We start from the raw sequence: 23,773 nt of genomic DNA, 5'->3' as shown, positions 1-23,773 counted from the left end.
ACCTCAAAGTCTTTTGTGAAAGATAACCGAGCTTGCAACTTCAATGTAACGTACCTATTACATTTAGCACAATAATCAATCACGACTCAAGTTGGTCAACTAACTTACTCACCATTCTAGTGCCATTTTGACCCAAGGTGCAATTCCGACCCATTTGCACCCTTAACCCCAATATTTGGGTCAACACCAACAAAACCCTAGCACTAGTCAAATATGGTCTTAAACTCTTTAAAATCACAAGTTTAGTGTGTTCTTATACACATTTAACAACCTAGGTCGCCCGAGACCCATTTGACCCATTTCGAGGTCAACACTCCCATTTGGGTCACCCACAACCCAAATGACACCCACGAACCTTAACTATAAATGTGCTAGTGATTTACTAAGCCTTTAAAACCCATTTACACACTTTAACTTTTCAAAACCCTAGGTTAGTCATCTTTTAGGTCTTCATGACCCAAACTTACCCAAAACTCCCAAATCACTATCAAATGGGTTTTATGTGCAACACTAAACCAAACCCTAACCCTTAAACTAGTTAAAGTAAAGAAATCAAGGTTAAGACTTACTAACACAATCACCACGTAGCTAGCGACTAGATGAACCACTTTAAAACTCGCTCCAAGACCCGAATCAACCTCTTTCTTCCTTTAATGGAGCTCTCTCACTCTAGAACTTCCTCTCTCTCTAGAATTTAGTGGAGGGAGATAAAGTAGATGGAAATGGAGTAATGAGGCTCACCAAAACTGATCTAGGGTCATAAAGTCATCCACAAAGTGAAATTACCAAGTTACCCCTTTTAAATATCAAAATACCAAAGCTGGCTCGTCAGGCCATTTGGACGGCGTCCAGCCCTTCAAAACAGGACGGCGTCCAGCCCTGTTGGACGGCGTCCAACACAACAGAGAAAAACTAGATCTTACATCTAGGTCCTTGATAGATCTTCATATACATGCCGTGACTAAGTGTTAGCAACTCTTGTTAGTGATCTTGAGCTTTTATGGTGATCTTCTTGGTCAGTTCTTGAAATTAGGGTTAGAGAACCCTAATTTTGGTTTTTTCCATCTTTTCCGCAAAATGAGTTTTTAAAGTCTTTTTTAGCAAAACTCGATGGATCAGTGTGTTTATTGAACTATTTTGCTTGATCTCATGTAGGATTAGAGTAGATATTGTTAGTAAACATTGACTTTTTACGTGATAACTTACTTCTTGTTGGCCTTGAAGACCTTTGCTGAGTATTCGGTGCTTTAGTTGTAGCACCTGCAGATGCTGGAGGTTTTGTTACAACTGGTTTTGTCAGCGCTGGCGACGTTGGTTGAGTTCATGTTGATGTGTGTTTGAAAACCTGATCCAGCTGATGAATGCAGACGTTCCTGTATCGTTTGTGAACTTGTATTACCCACAACATTGATGATAATCGAAAAAAAATTCGTTAGAAAAAATATGAAAGAAACTAATTAAAAAACAAAAAGAATGTGGAAAAAATGTATAATAACCAATAAAACGTCTGATCCTGTTATATTGTTCTATAATCGGTCTCACAGATGACGTCAATTGATCAAGAAAATTTTCACGAGCTAGGGTAAACCTATACTTGAGTGCAACAATAGGGTTTAAGGATAAAAAAAATTCGAACCTCCGACATGTGTCGTGGATAACTCGTACCGGAATCGTAAAGATTACGGCAGGGTGGCCAAAAGTAAGTCCACCAATGACCTAACATACAAGGTCGAGTGGCGAAAAAGACATGAAGGGTTATAGTTCATGGAACATACCCTTGAAAGAATGTGGTAGTCATAAGAATGCCTATTCTTCCGACGATATATGCTTTTGTTACGTGAAAGTAATGTGTCCCACTTAGTGTTTTTAGAACCATGTATTTGTAAGGAGGGGCGTAACTTAGGGTAGTTGGGAGGGGGTACTCGCCCCATCTGTTTTTTTCGGGAAAAAGTTTTGTACACTAAAAAAATAAAATAAATACTAATAAATAAGGTTTTTTTAGTGTTTATCCCTCCTGTCACTATTTTACTCCCCTGTTGCGGTCGGGTTCAAGTTCCGCTACTGTTTGTATGGTTTCGATAGGATCCTAAATGACCGTAATCATTTACATGACTAACTCACATTAATTAAGGTAACTGAAATATATATTGATCTTATCCTTTCCTTGGCCAACGTGATAAACAGAAGACCAAATCAAATGACTGCATCCAATTGTATAGGTGCAAAGAGTGCGCTGTTATACCCTTTATGCGTAACTTGCGTTAATGAGACTGAATGGGCGCACAACCACTATCATGTTCCGCGCGCAGATTTAGGGTTACATGGGCATATATGCATGATTAGAAATAAAGTCTCTTTTGTATTTTTTTATTTTATTGTCATTATGTTTAGCAATGAGAGTGATCTCTTATAAGTCGCCTGAAGAGTATCATTATCTGTCGATCAACATGCTAAAGTTATGGACAACGATATGGTTATGGTTGGATATGTCGATTCTTCAAGTGGGTTGCTGGAATAATTTACAACTTTTGATTGATAAATGGTTTGAACCTGCGCATCTTTAGGCCCGAATTATGGTTATTTTTGGTGACAAAACTTAAGTTGAAACAATTAGTTATTGAAGTCATTGTAGGTTGTATGTTGTTTTCTCCTTTCCTCTAATTTCTTGCTAGAGTTTGGTTTGATAAAATTGATGTTGCCGTTAAAAAAATATATTTATCTGTCGATCATGCCACAAATATCAAACAACGTATGTTTAATTTATTACTCCATATAAAATCTTACTCATGCAAACATTAACAAATTCCTCCTCTACTTTGCAAGAAAGTTTTTCGGAGATAAAAATTTCTAACGGGAAAGACATGCATCATCAATCAATTAACATATGCATGTTACAAAAATAAAATACAATAAAAAACCAACCACCGTTGTTACAAGCAACATTTCATCATGATGGGATATCCTTGTGTGCTCTCTATTTTTCCTTCATCTTTTAAACCAATAATATATGAGAATCAAAGTTGATCAATTTGTACATGCAAATCAAGATTTCCAATCAAATCTCTAGAACAATATCTGCACCCAGAACATAGTGTAGAAAATCAATTAGTCTTGCTCCATCGTATTTAATCTGGCCTAGCTAGGTGTTGGAATTTTATGTGTAGGAAGTAGGAAAAGCTTACATTCAGAATCTGTCTTAACCCACGTGCTTCCTTCGTTATCATCAGCGAACTCATCATCACTCATGGTTACGTCTTCCGTTACCAAGTACTTCTTTGGCATTGTCTTGGCTGTATAGGTTTGTGGATGTATCTTCTTATTAAGTATAGCCCTTAATACCTATACACACACATATAAGCAGATTAGTATTAGTATTAGTATCATCATCATCATCATCATCATCATCATCATCATTATGATCATTCTTATCGTCGTCGTCGTCATTATTATCATTATTATTATTATTATTATTATTATTATTATTATTATTATTATTATTATTATTATTATTATTATCTATAAGCTCGTAGAAGTTGGTTGTTTTGGCCAACTTTAGGCTTCCAAACAACAACAGTACGCACAAACCTGAATTTTTCATTTTTACCCCTCATCCAGGGTATAATCCGTAACTTTCACAGGGGTATAAAGCGTAAAATCTAGAAGTATAAAACGTAAAATCAATTTCTTATTGAAAAAAACAAATCCTACCAAAAACTTCAACAGACCTTATCTTTCTATTCGCCGCGAGTTATTTTTCACTGATAAATTTTACGAACAAAACGAAACTAGCTACGATCGATACAGACAATTTTAACACGAACGGTTTAGAGTTTTGGGTTTAGGGACTAAACCCTAAATCCTAAACTCTAAATCGGGCTAAATTTTGAAAAAAAAAAAAAAAAAAAAAAACGTCACATAAGATGAAAAAAAAACGAAGAGAAAAAATTCTAATAAAAACATTACTTCGAGCATTTTCCCGCAAAAGTTATCATTTATTTCTTCGAGCGTTTTTCCGGCAAAATAATAACATTCATCACAAAGTGTCTTTTTTAAATGTTCACATTTTCATGTGATCTTAATGTTTAAAAATAAAATTAATAAAAAGATGAAAAAAATAAAAAATATGCTTCCCCCTTTATCCAAATAAGTGATTCCCTCTTGATGTTAACTCTATTTTATATATATATATATATATATATATATATATATATATATATATATATATATATATATATATATATATATATATATATATATATATATATATATGGAGAGAGGATCCAGCGAGAATTTTTTTAGTGTGAGAACTCTAGAAACTAAAAAATACACTGAAATAAGAATAAAAAGGGACACGGACGAACAACAAAGGGACACGGACGAACAAAAAACACGAAATTCGAGCAAAAATAAAAACACGGACGAACAAGAAATTTTTTTTGTTGGAATTACAAACATGTAGAACACATGTTTGTTCGACTATCATGTGTTATATATTTTTTTGTTCGAATTTTAAAAATGTAGAACACATTTTTGTTCGAATTTCACATTTTTGTTCGGCCGCCATTTTTTTTTGTTTTAATTTCTAAAATGTAGAACACATTTTTGTTCGAATTTCTTTTTTTTGTTCGACTATCAATGTGTTCTACATTTTTTTGTTCGAATTTCAAAAATGTAGAACACATTTTTGTTCGACTTTCGCAATTTTTGTTCGAATTTCGTGTTTTTGTTCGCCCGCCTTTTTTTTGTTCGACTTTGTTGTTTTTTGCTCGAATTCACCTTTTTTGCTCGCCCGCCACTTTTTTTGCTCGAATTTCCCTTTTTTGTTCGAATTTCAGTGTTTTTTTAGTTCTCAGGGTTCTCATACAAAAAAAGTTCTCATTTAATCCCTCTAATATATATATATATATATATATATATATATATATATATATATATATATATATATATATATATATATATATTTATTTATTTATTTACTGGCGAAAATATGAAGGGAAAAAGGGGGGCACCCACCACAGTGAATTTGTAATTTTTAGTGTAAAAATTTTAAATTTTTCTATTTTTGTTCAAGTAAATTTTTTTTTCCCTCAAAGGGTTTCATATTTTGCCCTTAAAGCCTTTATATTTGGCCATAAAGTCTCTATATTTTGACAAAAATCTCAATATTTTACCTAAAAACTTTCATATATTGTCAAAAAAGTTGCTACACTTTTACAAAAAAATTATCGCCCTTAGTAAAAAAAATTCATGTTTCCGTTAATATATATATATATATATATATATATATATATATATATATATATATATATATATATATATATATATATATATATATATATATATATATATATATATATATATATCATTTAAGAAGGAGCATTGATTGATGCATACCTTTTCCAATCTTGATTTGTCAAAGTGTGGGTCAGGTAAAGAATCTGTTACAAGGGAAGACCATTTTCGTGATTTGAATATTTTTTTAAGAAGAAAAGTTGGCAGGGACTTCTTTCGGATGACAGTACTATTCCTTTGATCCACTAAAATGCCCTTCCCTCTTTAGAACATACCAGAGATGTTACGTTGCAGACACAGATCTCTATTTGATAGGAGACAAACGGGTTCTAATGGAACTTCGACCTGTTTCTCCGATTCTTCAGTGTCCAAGAAAGATATTACTTCTTTTTGGAGTTCACCAACTACTTCTTCCTCTTCTTCTCCATCAGCTTCAAACACTGGAGTCTGTGTTAGGCTTTGACAACGACTTTCTGGATCTCCTTTCATATTAGTATTACTTATTATTATTCCAAATGTTCCAATCGCCAGTAGTGATTGAGGCCAATCACTAAATTCTTCTTTTGAACTAGCTTGGCCCATATGATCTCTGGTACCTTAAATTTTATTTAACAGAAACAAAACCTATTAATTCATTTACTTGCAGCAAATTTCCTTTTTTATATATTTAAAATTATAAGTTAGATTTTAGATATTTTTTATTCTAATAGTTATTATTTATTATTTAGATTCAGAAAAAAATATTAATTTTTTATTTTTACATCAGCTTATCATACATTTGATATATGTTATCCTTTTATAAGGTTTTTTGTTTAAATTTAACTCGATTTAGAGTTTAGGGTTTAGCATTATGGGTTTAGCCCATAAGTCAAAAACCCTAAACACTAAACTCTAAACCGTTCGTGTTAAAAACTCAATCTAAGCTCTAAACTCTAATTTCTAAACCCTAATTACTAAACACTAAATATCGCTTATCATTAGTTATTAGTCATTTTTTCATTAGTTTCGGTTATCATACATCAGATGTTACAGATGTATGATTACAAACTATTTAAAAAATAGATATATTTTTTTCTTAATCTACACAATAAATATAATATTCTGAACTCTAATTTTAAAGATATAAAAAACCATATTTGTTTATCCTCTTATCCCAAAAAAGTTGTTAAGCGCTGGAAACTTGAAAATATATTTCTCTAAACTCTCTCAATCGATTTATATATATATATATATATATATATATATATATATATATATATATATATATATATATATATATATATATATATATATATATTGGTAGAATTATGAGGCAAGAACAAGTTAAGGGGAAGTGGGGGGAAATATTTATGAGCCACAAATTTAGGAAGTTAAATGTAGCGGTGTTCATCAGTTTAGTTTTTGATTTTTCGGTTTATTCAGTTCGATTTTTTCGTTTTTGAAACTTATAAATCAAAACCGAAAACCAAACCGAAACCGAAACCAATTTTAAATATTAAAACAATAACCAAAACCGAATCTAAAACCGAATTTGATTTCAGTTTGGTTTCGGTTAAAAACGAAAATCACTAAAAATAAAAATCTAACCTGCATAAACTTACATATAAATTAGGAATAACGATTGTGTAATTAATTTAAATATACGGAGTATATAACATGTTTATTGTTAAATAAAAATGTAATAATACATCACATATAATATAAATATATAAATATAATAATTATAAATATGTTAATTTAAATTCAGTTTTTAATTCGATTTTCAGTTAACCGAATTTAAAATTTTCAAAACCAAAACCAAACCAAAAATCGAATTATGAATTCGGTTTTGATTTCGATCGATCAGAAAACCGTTTAAAAATTTCAGTTTGATTTTTTTGGTTTTGATTCGATACGATATTCGGTTTATTCGATTTGAAACTAAATGATGCACACTCCTAGTTAAATATATGAGACAAAGGTGGGGACAATATTTTAAAATTAAATATAAGTGACTGTGTGGTTCAATATGATTTCCCCACTTCCCCGACATGTTCTTCCCACTTGATTCTCTCTCTCTCTTTTTCTCTCTCTCTCTCTCTCTCTCTCTCTATATATATATATATATATATATATATATATATATATATATATATATATATATATATATATATATATATATGGGCATGATCAATGGGGAAGTAACCAATCGAGAGGAAGCGGGGGGAAGCAAATATTTTTTTTTCGTTTTTTTTTAAATTTTTTTTCAGGCATCAAGATCACACGAAAATATGAACATTTATAAAAGACACTTCGTGGTAAATGTTATTATTTAGGCGGGAAAACGATCGACAAAAATAATATTCAAGATAATATTGTTCGTGAAAAATGTTAACGTTTTTTTTTTTCTTTTTCATGTTTTGTGAAGTAAAATTTAGCCCGATATAGAGTTTAGGGTTTAGGCTTTGGTGTTTTGGATTTATTCCATAAACCCAAAACACCAAACCCTAAACCCTAAACTCTAAACTCCAAACTGTTTGTGTTAAAAACTCAATCTAAATCCTAAATCTAAACCATAAACCCTAAATTTCTAAACCCTAATATTTAACATAAACCCTAATATCTAAATCCTAATATCTAAATCCTAATATCTAAACCTCAACATACGCTCGAAAAACACGATAATTGTTATTTATTAGTTCTTCGAGCGTTTTTTCGTCAAAATAAAAATATTTATCACAAAGTGTCTTTATTAAATGTTCATATTTTCATCCAATCTTTAATGTTCGTGAACAAAGTTTTTTCAAAAAAAATAAAAAAAATTGCTTCCCCCCGATTGGTTACTTCTCTCTTGATTCTATCACTATATATATATATATATATATATATATATATATATATATATATATATATATATATATATATATATATATATATATATATATATATATATATATATATATATATATATATATATATATATATATATATATATATAGATTCTGTATGTGTAAAATAAAAATAAAATGGCTAATATATCGTTAATAAAAAGGCTAATATATGTATCGATTCTATTGCTTAGGCGTCATAGGTTAGGAATTGTGTAATTTTCAATTTTATCCTTTTAACTATTACGGAGTATAAAATAAAAATAATAACTAAAGTTATATTTATATGTTGAATGGTCAAGAAATGTATATAAACTAGATTTGTGGTCCGTGCTTCGCGGCGGATTTGTGTCATTTTAACGCTACTATATCGTTAGACAGTTTTCTGCCTGAAAGTCAGCAATGGCTGACAACTGTTTTGGTAATATTCTACTATATAAATGAAAAATACATAAACAACTGGATATATGTTACAGTCTGGGTTGCAATGCTTAAGTTTTGAGGCTTCTAAACAAATTACTTATTTGTCAAAACCTTATGGTCCATATAATTTTAGTAGGTTTTTTAAAAGATAAAAAATCAAATAATATGTAGTATATTGAAAAATGTGATGAAAAATAAAAATATAACCCTTTTTACTTATATTTTTTTAAGCTTCTATTATGATAGGGTTGTATTAGCTAGTATACCACTTTCGAATACATCCAATTATTTTTTAAATGTTCAATCAACCGACCGTTAACCTTTTTATAAAAATTCAATTAACTTACCATTAACCATTTTTTAAAAAAGTTCAATTAACCGATGCTAACATTTTTTTTAAAAACGGCCAACTAACCGATGTTGACCATTTTTTAAAAAGTTAAATTAACCGATGCTAACCTTTTTTTTTTAAAAAAAAAGGCCAACTAACCGATTATTAACTATTTTTTAAAAAGTTTAATTAACCGACTATTAACCTTTTTTTAAACGCCGGTTTGTTTATTGACATTTGTAGTTGAGTACCATCAAGAGAGGATTGTATCATGGTTCCGGAAATATGTTGCAAATCAAATTTGAGTCTATTTTACCCAAAGAAAGAAAAAAAAATTGCTACAGTAGTGCTACAGTAGTGCTACAGTACTGCTACAGTACCGCTACAGTATTGCTACAGTATAACAGTGAAATTGATGACTTGGCGGGGCGTGGTTGGTGGGTGTTTGTCCATAATTAGTATATAGTATAATAGATAAGGAGTAGTTATATTTATCCTTTTACATAACTAATTTTATTATTCTATATATTAATTATTAATTATTAATTTAGTTAATAAGGAATAGTTAATATTAAAATTACAACTACATTAATTAAATAAATGAGTTAGTTATTTATTAATTAATATTACTAATAAAAAAGAACTTTTAAAATTTTCTCAATATCACAAGCTCTTACACTCAAAAAAATAATTATTTGGAAAAATCAATTTAATTTTGCATCATTATTTTATTCACCGTGCAAATCACGAGCTCTAAACCTATTATAAAAAAAGTGCAAAGTGATTTTTAACTATTTTTAAACTACCGTGTGATACACGGGCTACATACCCTAATAACTATTTTATAAAGCGTTAGCAATTTAGAAATTTTATCAATTATTATCATTTATTTAAAATATTAACTCTAAAATATACTCCGTAATTGTTTGAGAAACTCAATTAATTTTGCACGATTATTTACCTACCCGTGTAACGCACTTGCTCTAAAACATAGTATTATCTCTAAAACATAGTATTATATATTATTATATATTATATATGACTTAAACAAAGTGCAACTTGCTATTAGGAAGTGATCTGATTACTTTCACTCTAGGGAGGAGTGGTCCTATTCTGGTCCCCATTTAATTTAATGTTCCATATATGCAGTAGAGTATACAAGAAACGACCTGGAATGCTTTGCATGACAAAAGATATACATATGCTAATCTCGAGTTTCATATTGTTAATTATGTCTTTTTCCATGAAATGCTAAGGTATATATATTACGTTGACCAATACTACGAGTTAATTAAGTTATATGATAAACCAATGTGAGTTATATATGTTTTTGTGAGGTACCTCCTATATCTTTTGACAAGAATTACTCCATCAGCTAAAAAGAGGAAATCAAATGCTTACTGTTAGTGGCCGCTAATGCATTAGGATTTTTCGTCACTTGCCTTTGATTTAGCTTGTTTTGCATCCAACTGAATATCTAAAATCAAACACATGAAACTTTAACTTCAACTACTAAGATAAGCATATAAAGACAGAGTTGAGAGGTTAACTCGTTTTACCTTCATTTTTAACAAACCTTTATATATCAGGCTAGAAGAAGAAGAAGAAGAAGAAGAAGAAGAAGAAGAAGAAGAAGAAGAAGAAGAAGAAGAAGAAGAAGAAGAAGAAGAAGAAGAAGAAGAAGAAGAAGAAGAAGAAGAAGAAGAAGAAGAAGAAGAAGAAGAAGAAGAAGAAGAAGAAGAAGAAGAAGAAGAAGAAGAAGAAGAAGAAGAAGAAGAAGAAGAAGAAGAAGAAGAAGAAGAAGAAGAAGAAGAAGAAGAAGAAGAAGAAGAAGAAGAAGAAGAAGAAGAAGAAGAAGAAGAAGAAGAAGAAGAAGAAGAAGAAGAAGAAGAAGAAGAAGAAGAAGAAGAAGAAGAAGAAGAAGAAGAAGAAGAAGAAGAAGAAGAAGAAGAAGAAGAAGAAGAAGAAGAAGAAGAAGAAGAAGAAGAAGAAGAAGAAGAAGAAGAAGAAGAAGAAGAAGAAGAAGAAGAAGAAGAAGAAGAAGAAGAAGAAGAAGAAGAAGAAGAAGAAGAAGAAGAAGAAGAAGAAGAAGAAGAAGAAGAAGAAGAAGAAGAAGAAGAAGAAGAAGAAGAAGAAGAAGAAGAAGAAGAAGAAGAAGAAGAAGAAGAAGAAGAAGAAGAAGAAGAAGCAGCAGCAAATGTTACAGGGATGATCCAATTGAACCACAACCAGTAGAGCATATGGGCTTCAGGGTACGCGTGTTTTATATTGGAGTTCCACTTTAATCCAAGCAGGGTAGCTTCCACAGGTTCAAGTTCCAAAACATTTTATTTTTATTTTTTTTAAAGGCAAGACCCAAAATTAATTGTAACTTAATTATGGGAATTGAACTTGGGTCTCAGCCACCAAACTACCCCTTGGGTTTGTCAATTTCTCATACATTGCCTTCTTTTCTTTATTTATCATCTCGTTTAATTTGGCCACACATTTAGCATACAGTATCTTCGTGGTCATTATATGCAACACAAGATTGTGCCCAAGTAATAAAAGCAGCTGCAAGTATTAAGAACCCCATTAATTAGTAAAGATAATTAACAAGAAAAAGGACATATATTGGTAATAAAATGTAACGCTGATCGACTGTATGTATATGACTCAAAATACAATAATTATCAAATAACGTGACTTTATAATTAATCTCTTATTCAATTCAATATTCCAGTAAGACGAGCAATCCCAACTAAGAGACACGTGAGGTTGTCCATTCATGATATGCATTAATTCCTATTTAGCTAGTACTCACTTTTTTCCACCACCCAGGCCAACTATATATATATATATATATATATATATATATATATATATATATATATATATATATATATATATATATATATATATATATATATATATATATATATATAAATTAATGATAATCACTTTGCAATTCAACTCGATTTTATCTTAACACTCCTTATGCATCGTGTCCACCGGACAACATTGTGATTAGTGTGTTGATCGCACAATGTCAGACTAACACCTGTACGTGTCATTATTAAATCTCAAATAAAACAGTAGTTTTTATAACCCCTACATCCCCAAAATCGTCAAACCCCGGTAATATAATCCTCTTTCCTACAAAAACAATAATAAAAAAAAATTACGAATAACAGCTTTTACAGTTTCCAATTAAATGAGATTATCTGTCTCCATCCCAATCCCCCGTATAAACAGTGCACGTAGTTATCAGCCTATCACCCATCTCAAGTAGTCCGGTGTAATAACGCTAATTTAGGTGATCTATCTATCTATATATCTATGCTAGTTAAATGACCAGTTAAAATACGAATATTGTGAAGTACACTACAACAAAAAGTTTCAATCTACACGCATATTTATAACTATTTTCACACTTTAAATAGTGTGCATTTATCAACTTCACATTTGACCAAAGTGTGTGAAATATGGCCGTAAAAAAATGCAACTATATTTGCACGTTATTTAGTTGAGTTATTAATACATTTTTTCATGCTTCAAAGTGTGAATACTTGACCTCACTCTTAAATATATAAAACTATGATACATTACTCACACATGTGAATGTGAGGATTTGAGGCAATAAACTAGGTGACATCTACATATTAATTTCACACTTTTAAGCGTGATATATATATATATATATATATATATATATATATATATATATATATATATATATATATATATATATATATATATATATATATATATATAGTGAAAGGATACATGGAGAACTTAGGTAGGGAGAGAACCCATAGCACCAAAGGGTTTAGTAGAAGGGTTTAAAATTGGGGTATAGAAATTTGGGTTTAGAAATTAGGGTTTAGAAATTGGGGTTTAGAAATTAAGGTTTAGATTGAGTTTTTAACACGAACGATTTAGAGTTTAGGGTTTAGGGTTTAGGATTTACGGGTTTTGGGTTTAGGGACTAAACCCAAAGCCCTAAACCCTAAACTCTAAATCGGGCTAAATTAAAAAAAATTAAAAATTAAAAAAAAAAATTCGAAATTTTTTCCCCAGATTTTTTTATGTTTTAAGTTTTCCACGTCAGCATGCTAACATCAGCAGTCTGACTGCCACGTCCGCAGACTGACTGCCACATCAGCATAGACTGACACGTGGCTCAGTCTGCAATGATGTGGCAGTCAGTCTGCTGACATGGCAGTCAGACCGCTGACGTGTAGTGACCCGAACTTTTCCATGTTTATATATATTAATTGAGATTGATATTTACATGATTAAATGTTTCCAACATGTTAAGCAATCAAACTTGTTAAGACTTGATTAATTGAAATATGTTTCATATAGACAATTGACCACCCAAGTTGACCGGTGATTCACGAACGTTAAAACTTGTAAAAAACTATACGATGACATATATATGGTTACATATATAGTTAACATGTTTTTATTATAAGTATGTATCTCATTAGGTATTTTAACAATGAGTTATATACATAAAAATGAGACTATTAATTTAAGAAACTCGAAAACGATATATATAACGATTATTGTTATAACAACGTCTTACTAGGTACATATGAATCATATTAAGATATTGATACACTTGGTTAATTATGTTAAATGATAAGTAAATATATTATTAAGTGTATTAACAATGAAATACATATGTAAAAATAAGACTACTAACTTAATGATTTCGAAACGAGACATATATGTAACGATTATCGTTGTAACGACATTTAACTGTATATACATCATACTGAGATATATTATATATCATAATATCATGATAATATAACAATTTAACATCTCATTTGTTATAATAAACAATGGGTTAACAACATTCAACAAGATCGTTAACCTAAAGGTTTCAAAACAACATTTACATGTAACGACTAACGATGACTTAACGACTCAGTTAAAATGTATATACATGTAGTGTTTTAATATGTATTCATACACTTTTGAAAGACTTCAAGACACTTATCAAAATACTTCTACTTAACAAAAATGCTTACAATTACATCCTCGTTCAGTTTCATCAACAATTCTACTCGTATGCACCCGTATTCGTACTCGTACAATACACAGCTTTTAGATGTATGTACTATTAGTATATACACTCCAATGATCAGCTCTTAGCAGCCCATGTGAGTTACTTAACACATGTGGGAACCATCATTTGGCAACTAGCATGAAATATCTCATAAAATTACAAAAATATGAGTAATCATTCATGACTTATTTACATGAAAACAAAATTACATATCCTTTATATCTAATCCATACACCAACGACCAAAAACACCTACAAACACTTTCATTCTTCAATTTTCTTCATCTAATTGATCTCTCTCAAGTTCTATCTTCAAGTTCTAAGTGTTCTTCATATATTTTACAAGTTCTAGTTACATAAAATCAAAAATACTTTCAAGTTTGCTAGCTCACTTCCAATCTTGTAAGGTGATCATCCAACCTCAAGAAATCTTTGTTTCTTACAGTAGGTTATCATTCTAATACAAGGTAATAATCATATTCAAACTTTGGTTCAATTTCTATAACTATAACAATCTTATTTCAAGTGATGATCTTACTTGAACTTGTTTTCGTGTCATGATTCTGCTTCAAGAACTTCGAGCCATCCAAGGATCCTTTGAAGCTAGATCCATTTTTCTCTTTTCCAGTATGTTTATCCAAGGAACATAAGGTAGTAATGATGTTCATAACATCATTCGATTCATACATATAAAGCTATCTTATTCGAAGGTTTAAACTTGTAATCACTAGAACATAGTTTAGTTAATTCTAAACTTGTTCGCAAACAAAAGTTAATCCTTCTAACTTGAATTTTAAAATCAACTAAACACATGTTCTATATCTATATGATATACTAACTTAATGATTTAAAACCTGGAAACACGAAAAACACCGTAAAACCGGATTTACGCCGTCGTAGTAACACCGCGGGCTGTTTTGGGTTAGTTAATTAAAAACTATGATAAACTTTGATTTAAAAGTTGTTATTCTGAGAAAATGATTTTTATTATGAACATGAAACTATATCCAAAAATTATGGTTAAACTCAAACTGGAAGTATGTTTTCTAAAATGGTCATCTAGACGTCGTTCTTTCGACTGAAATGACTACCTTTACAAAAACGACTTGTAACTTATTTTTCCGACTATAAACCTATACTTTTTCTGTTTAGATTCATAAAATAGAGTTCAATATGAAACCATAGCAATTTGATTCACTCAAAACGGATTTAAAATGAAGAAGTTATGGGTAAAACAAGATTGGATAATTTTTCTCATTTTAGCTACGTGAAAATTGGTAACAAATCTATTCCAACCATAACTTAATCAACTTGTATTGTATATTATGTAATCTTGAGATACCATAGACACGTATACAATGTTTCGACCTATCATGTCGACACATCTATATATATTTCGGAACAACCATAGACACTCTATATGTGAATGTTGGAGTTAGCTATACAGGGTTGAGGTTGATTCCAAAATATATATAGTTTGAGTTGTGATCAATACTGAGATACGTATACACTGGGTCGTGGATTGATTCAAGATAATATTTATCGATTTATTTCTGTACATCTAACTGTGGACAACTAGTTGTAGGTTACTAACGAGGACAGCTGACTTAATAAACTTAAAACATCAAAATATATTAAAAGTGTTGTAAATATATTTTGAACATACTTTGATATATATGTATATATTGTTATAGGTTCGTGAATCAACCAGTGGCCAAGTCTTACTTCCCGACGAAGTAAAAATCTGTGAAAGTGAGTTATAGTCCCACTTTTAAAATCTAATATTTTTGGGATGAGAATACATGCAGGTTTTATAAATGATTTACAAAATAGACACAAGTACGTGAAACTACATTCTATGGTTGAATTATCGAAATCAAATATGCCCCTTTTTATTAAGTCTGGTAATCTAAGAATTAGGGAACAGACACCCTAATTGACGCGAATCCTAAAGATAGATCTATTGGGCCTAACAAACCCCATCCAAAGTACCGGATGCTTTAGTACTTCAAAATTTATATCATATCCGAAGGGTGTCCCGGAATGATGGGGATATTCTTATATATGCATCTTGTTAATGTCGGTTACCAGGTGTTCACCATATGAATGATTTTTATCTCTATGTATGGGATGTGTATTGAAATATGAAATCTTGTGGTCTATTATTATAATTTGATACATATAGGTTAAACCTATAACTCACCAACATTTTTGTTGACGTTTTAAGCATGTTTATTCTCAGGTGATTATTAAGAGCTTCCGCTGTTGCATACTTAAATAAGGACGAGATTTGGAGTCTATGCTTGTATGATATTGTGTAAAAACTGCATTCAAGAAACTTATTTTGTTGTAACATATTTGTATTGTAAACCATTATGTAATGGTCGTGTGTAAACAGGATATTTTAGATTATCATTATTTGATAATCTAAGTAAAGCTTTTTAAACCTTTATTGATGAAATAAAGGTTATGGTTTGTTTTAAAATGAATGCAGTCTTTGAAAAACGTCTCATATAGAGGTCAAAACCTCGCAACGAAATCAATTAATATGGAACGTTTTTAATCAATAAGAACGGGACATTTCAGTTGGTATCAGAGCGTTGGTCTTAGAGAACCAAAATTTTGCATTAGTGTGTCTTATCGAGTTTGTTAGGATGCATTAGTGAGTCTGGACTTCGACCGTGTTTACTTGAAAAATGATTGCTTAACAAATTTTGTTGGAAACTATATATTTTTAACATGTGAATATTATGTGATATATTAATCTCTTAACGCGTTTGATATTATGTGATAGATGTCTACCTCTAGAACAAGTCCCATTGACTCACCTAATAATAATGAAGAGTCAAATGTAAATTGGAATGATTCGTGGACTGATTCACAAGTTCCCGAAGAGGAACCGGAAGAAGAGTCGGAACCGGAAGAAGAATCGGAACCGGAAGAAGAATCGGAACCGGAAGAAGAATCGGAACCGGTGGGGGAAATAATAAAACGGTCAAGTAAAAGAAAATCCTCAACCAACCGACCAAGGTTAATTATGGTCAATGGTGTTTCCGCCAAGGAAGCAAAATATTGGGAGGATTACCAATTCTCCGATGAATCGGATTCCGACGAGAATTCCGATGATGTTATAGAAATTACCCCAACTGAATTTAAAAAGGCAAAAGAAAATAATAAGGGAAAGGGCATAAAAATAGAGAAATCTAATTCCAACCCCGATGAACTTTATATGTATCGTCAACCCCCGAAGTCCTTAAGTTGTAACAATGACCCGGGAACCTCTAAACCACCAGGTTTTTCTAAACCGTTGTGGAAAACGACAGTTAGTATTAGGGGAACATCATATATCCCTAGAAACTTGGCAAAACGAACCAAAACCGAAGAAGAAGAAACGAGCGAGTCGGAATAAGATAGTTATATTCGTGTGGTGTAATATATGTAATATAGTGTTCTTATGCTTTATGATATGTGTAAAAATTGCTTTTATTAATAAGTATTTTTTTATGAATCTATCTCTTGTCTATTTTACAGTTTAAAAACACAAAATGGATAGACAACCCAATATTTTAAGAGACCTACCCGGAGACATGATTGATGAAATCTTGTCTAGAGTCGGCCAGAATTCCTCGGCACAACTATTTAAGGCGAGATCAGTTTGTAAGACATTCGAAGAACGTTCCAAGAATGTCTTGGTTTATAAGAGACTTTCGTTTGAAAGATGGGGGATATCACATTGGGAAACCCATAAGTTACGATGTGTTTACTTTGACGCATATATTGCGGGGAACCCAAATGCTATTTTACGCAACGGGTTAAGAAATTATTTTGACTCAATATATCATAATATTGGACTTCGTGATTTAGAAAAAGCGGCTAACATGCAACATAAAGAAGCATGTTATGCTTACGGATTAGTAATGTTCGCTTCTCACCAAAGTGAGAACAAGAACATCGGGCTACAACTATTAAACAAAACATTTCCACAAGTGACGGAGTCGGTAATTGGGGTAAGAAATGAGGTTTTTAGATTATTACGGGACTGTTGGACATTACGTAACCCTCGTCCCTTTGACGACGTTACAACACGCTGTCTTATCAACGGCCATAACGGTTATGTTCCACAAGACCAAGGATGGGAAGTAGTCCTAGTAAAACCAGAATGCATGACTTGTTTCTGGACGTATGAATTACGTGTCTTTATTGCCTTTGCTGAACGACTTGTGTACTAGCTAGAATTATCTTCACAACTATCTTGTATCAAAGTTATTGTGTGCTATATTTCATGCTTTATGTAAAATAAGCGGTATTGTAAGTTTGTAAAATATTGTATAAAAGTTTGAACGCGAAATATTATTATAATCAGTTTTTCATATAGAATTGTAGTAGTTGAATTGTATATTAGCTACTAAGTATGAACTTAACGGGTAGGTACTACCCGAATTTAAACTTATAAAACGCTAATATGAAGAAAAAGCTTTTATAAATGAGTTCATATTATGCTACGAAATACTATTAACTACTCTTAATATTCTGTATGATTAACTTGTTCCATTTAACTATTTTGAAGGAAATGGCACCGACTACTCGACACACCGTGAATATGAATGAAGAGGAATTCCGTACTTTTCTAGCTTCAAACATAGCCGCAGTACAGGCTGCGCTACATACCAACAATAACCTTGGATCTAGCAGTACAGGAAATCGTGTAGGATGCACCTACAAAGAATTCACTGCCTGCAAACCTTTGGAATTTGATGGAACCGAAGGACCGATCGGATTGAAACGGTGGACCGAGAAGGTCGAATCGGTGTTTGCCATAAGTAAGTGTACTGAAGAGGACAAAGTGAAGTACGCTACGCATACCTTCACAGGTTCTGCGTTAACATGGTGGAATACCTATCTAGAGCAAGTAGGACAAGACGATGCGTACGCACTACCGTGGTCAGCATTCAAACACTTGATGAACGAGAAGTACCGTCCCAGAACCGAGGTCAATAAGCTCAAGACAGAACTTAGAGGGTTACGAACCCAAGGATTCGATATTACCACGTACGAAAGACGATTCACAGAATTGTGCCTATTGTGTCCGGGAGCATTCGAAGATGAGGAAGAGAAGATCGACGCGTTTGTGAAAGGATTACCGGAAAGAATCCAAAAAGATATAAGTTCACACGAGCCCGCCTCCATACAATAGGCATGTAGAATGGCTCACAAACTAGTGAACCAGATTGAAGAAAGAATTAAAGAACAGACTGCTGAAGAGGCCAATGTGAAGCAAGTCAAAAGAAAGTGGGAGGAAAACGGTGATAAGAATCACCAATACAACAACAACAGCAATTACAACAATAATCGTAACAATTATCCCAACAATCACAACATCAATCGTAACTATAACAAACGGCCCAACAACAACAACAACAACAATAACTACAACAATCATCCCAACAATAATAATAACCGCAACAACAACAACAATCAGAAGCAGCTATGCCAAAGGTGTGAAAAGTATCACTCGGGGTTCTGCACCAAATTTTGCAACAAGTGTAAAAGAAATGGTCATAGTGCAGCGAAGTGTGAGGTCTACGGACCAGGGGTTAATAAAACGAAAGGAACAAATGGTGTCGGAACGAGTAATGGCGGAGTAAGTAGTGTCGGAGCAAGTTATGCCAATGTAGTTTGTTATAAATATGGAAAACCGGGCCACATTATTAGAAATTGTCCGAACCAGGAGAACACGAATGGACAAGGCCGCGGAATAGTTTTCAATATTAATGCGGCAGAGGCACAGGAAGACCCGGAGCTTGTTACGGGTACGTTTCTTATTGACAATAAATCTGCTTACGTTTTATTTGATTCGGGTGCGGATAGAAGCTATATGAGTAGAGATTTTTGTGCTAAATTAAGTTGTCCATTGATGCCTTTGGATAGTAAATTTTTACTCGAATTAGCAAATGGTAAATTAATTTTAGCAGATAATATATATCGGAATCGAGAAATTAAACTGGTTAGCGAAACATTTAAGATTGATTTGATACCAGTAGAGTTAGGGAGTTTTGATGTGATAATCGGTATGGACTGGTTGAAAGAAGTGAAAGCAGAGATCGTTTGTTACAAAAATGCAATTCGCATTATACGAGAAAAAGGAAAACCCTTAATGGTGTACGGAGAAAAGGGCAACACGAAGCTACATCTTATTAGTAATTTGAAGGCACAAAAACTTATAAGAAAAGGTTGCTATGCTATTCTAGCACACGTCGAGAAAGTACAAACTGAAGAAAAGAGCATCAATGATGTTCCCATTGCAAAAGAATTTCCCGATGTTTTTCCGAAAGAATTACCGGGATTACCCCCACATCGATCCGTTGAATTTCAAATAGATCTTGTACCAGGAGTTGCACCAATAGCTCGTGCTCCTTTCAGACTCGCACCCAGCGAGATGAAAGAACTGCAAAGCCAATTACAAGAACTTTTAGAGCGTGGTTTCATTCGACCAAGCACATCACCGTGGGGAGCTCCTGTTTTGTTTGTCAAGAAGAAAGATGGTACATTCAGGTTGTGTATCGACTACCGAGAGTTGAACAAACTTACCATCAAGAACTGCTACCCACTACCGAGAATCGAAGACTTATTTGATCAACTACAAGGCTCGTCTGTTTATTCAAAGATTGACTTACGTTCCGGGTATCATCAAATGCGGGTGAAAGAAGATGATATTCCAAAGACTGCTTTCAGAACACGTTACGGTCATTACGAGTTTATGGTCATGCCGTTTGGTTTAACTAATGCACCAGCTGTGTTCATGGACCTTATGAACCGAGTGTGTGGACCATACCTTGACAAGTTTGTCATTGTTTTCATTGATGACATACTTATTTACTCAAAGAATGACCAAGAACACGGTGAACATTTGAGAAAGGTGTTAGAAGTATTGAGGAAGGAAGAATTGTACGCTAAGTTTTCAAAGTGTGCATTTTGGTTGGAAGAAGTTCAATTCCTCGGTCACATAGTGAACAAAGAAGGTATTAAGGTGGATCCAGCAAAGATAGAAACTGTTGAAAAGTGGGAAACCCCGAAAACTCCGAAACACGTACGCCAGTTTTTAGGACTAGCTGGTTACTACAGAAGGTTCATCCAAGACTTTTCCAGAATAGCAAAACCCTTGACTGCATTAACGCATAAAGGGAAGAAATTTGAATGGAATGATGAACAAGAGAAAGCGTTTCAGTTATTGAAGAAAAAGCTAACTACGGCACCTATATTGTCATTGCCTGAAGGGAATGATGATTTTGTGATTTATTGTGACGCATCAAAGCAAGGTCTCGGTTGTGTATTAATGCAACGAACGAAGGTGATTGCTTATGCGTCTAGACAATTGAAGATTCACGAGCAAAATTATACGACGCATGATTTGGAATTAGGCGCGGTTGTTTTTGCATTAAAGACTTGAAGGCACTACTTATATGGGGTCAAAAGTATTATATATACCGACCACAACAGTCTTCAACACATATTTAATCAGAAACAACTGAATATGAGGCAGCGTAGGTGGATTGAATTGTTGAATGATTACGACTTTGAGATTCGTTACCACCCGGGGAAGGCAAATGTAGTAGCCGATGCCTTGAGCAGGAAGGACAGAGAACTCATTCGAGTAAAATCTATGAATATAATGATTCATAATAACCTTACTACTCAAATAAAGGAGGCGCAACAAGGAGTTTTAAAAGAGGGAAATTTAAAGGATGAAATACCCAAAGGATCGGAGAAGCATCTTAATATTCGGGAAGACGGAACCCGGTATAGGGCTGAAAGGATTTGGGTACCAAAATTTGGAGATATGAGAGAAATGGTACTTAGAGAAGCTCATAAAACCAGATACTCAATACATCCTGGAACGGGGAAGATGTACAAGGATCTCAAGAAACATTTTTGGTGGCCGGGTATGAAAGCCGATGTTGCTAAATACGTAGGAGAATGTTTGACGTGTTCTAAGGTCAAAGCTGAGCATCAGAAACCATCAGGTCTACTTCAACAACCCGAAATCCCAGAATGGAAATGGGAAAACATTACCATGGATTTCATCACTAAATTGCCAAGGACTGCAAGTGGTTTTGATACTATTTGGGTAAGAGTTGATCGTCTCACCAAATCAGCACACTTCCTGCCAATAAGAGAAGATGACAAGATGGAGAAGTTAGCACGACTGTATTTGAAGGAAGTCGTCTCCAGACATGGAATACCAATCTCTATTATCTCTGATAGGGATGGCAGATTTATTTCAAGATTCTGGCAGACATTACAGCAAGCATTAGGAACTCGTCTAGACATGAGTACTGCCTATCATCCACAAACTGATGGGTAGAGCGAAAGGACGATACAAACGCTTGAAGACATGCTACGAGCATGTGTTATTGATTTTGGAAACAGTTGGGATCGACATCTACCGTTAGCAGAATTTTCCTACAACAACAGCTACCATTCAAGCATTGAGATGGCGCCGTTTGAAGCACTTTATGGTAGAAAGTGCAGGTCTCCGATTTGTTGGAGTGAAGTGGGGGATAGACAGATTACGGGTCCGGAGATTATACAAGAAACTACCGAGAAGATCATCCAAATTCAACAACGGTTGAAAACCGCCCAAAGTCGACAAAAGAGCTACGCTGACATTAAAAGAAAAGATATAGAATTTGAAATTGGAGAGATGGTCATGCTTAAAGTTGCACCTTGGAAAGGCGTTGTTCGATTTGGTAAACGAGGGAAATTAAATCCAAGGTATATTGGACCATTCAAGATTATTGATCGTGTCGGACCAGTAGCTTACCGACTTGAGTTACCTCAACAACTCGCGGCTGTACATAACACTTTCCACGTCTCGAATTTGAAGAAATATTTTGCTAAAGAAGATTTCACTATTCCGTTAGATGAAATCCAAATCAACGAAAAACTTCAATTCATCGAAGAACCCGTCGAAATAATGGATCGTGAGGTTAAAAGACTTAAGCAAAACAAGATACCAATTGTTAAGGTTCGATGGAATGCTCGTAGAGGACCCGAGTTCACCTGGGAGCGTGAAGATCAGATGAAGAAGAAATACCCGCATCTATTTCCAGAAGATTCGTCAACACCTTCAACAGCTTATAATTTCGGGACGAAATTTATTTAACGGGTAGGTACTGTAGTGACCCGAACTTTTCCATGTTTATATATATTAATTGAGATTGATATTTACATGATTAAATGTTTCCAACATGTTAAGCAATCAAACTTGTTAAGACTTGATTAATTGAAATATGTTTCATATAGACAATTGACCACCCAAGTTGACCGGTGATTCACGAACGTTAAAACTTGTAAAAACTATACGATGACATATATATGGTTACATATATAGTTAACATGTTTTTATTATAAGTATGTATCTCATTAGGTATTTTAACAATGAGTTATATACATAAAAATGAGACTATTAATTTAAGAAACTCGAAAACGATATATATAACGATTATCGTTATAACAACGTCTTACTAGGTACATATGAATCATATTAAGATATTGATACACTTGGTTAATTATGTTAAATGATAAGTAAATATATTATTAAGTGTATTAACAATGAAATACATATGTAAAAATAAGACTACTAACTTAATGATTTCGAAACGAGACATATATGTAACGATTATCGTTGTAACGACATTTAACTGTATATAAATCATACTGAGATATATTATATATCATAATATCATGATAATATAACAATTTAACATCTCATTTGTTATAATAAACAATGGGTTAACAACAT

At 32.6% G+C, this 23,773-nt stretch overlaps 1 pseudogene; it reads right to left on the bottom strand.

Annotated features, from left to right (window-relative positions):
- Positions 1-3,055: 3,055 nt before the first annotated feature.
- LOC139843194 (protein DEEPER ROOTING 1-like) lies at positions 3,056-10,478 on the bottom strand (annotated as a pseudogene).
- Between the last annotated feature and the right edge of the window lie 13,295 nt (positions 10,479-23,773).

This window comes from Rutidosis leptorrhynchoides, chromosome 4 (genome assembly GCF_046630445.1).
Source record: "Rutidosis leptorrhynchoides isolate AG116_Rl617_1_P2 chromosome 4, CSIRO_AGI_Rlap_v1, whole genome shotgun sequence".
In the NCBI taxonomy this organism is placed as follows: domain Eukaryota; kingdom Viridiplantae; phylum Streptophyta; class Magnoliopsida; order Asterales; family Asteraceae; genus Rutidosis; species Rutidosis leptorrhynchoides.
Note: the sequence above shows the minus strand (reverse complement) of the source record. Positions and strands in the feature narration are given on the sequence as shown.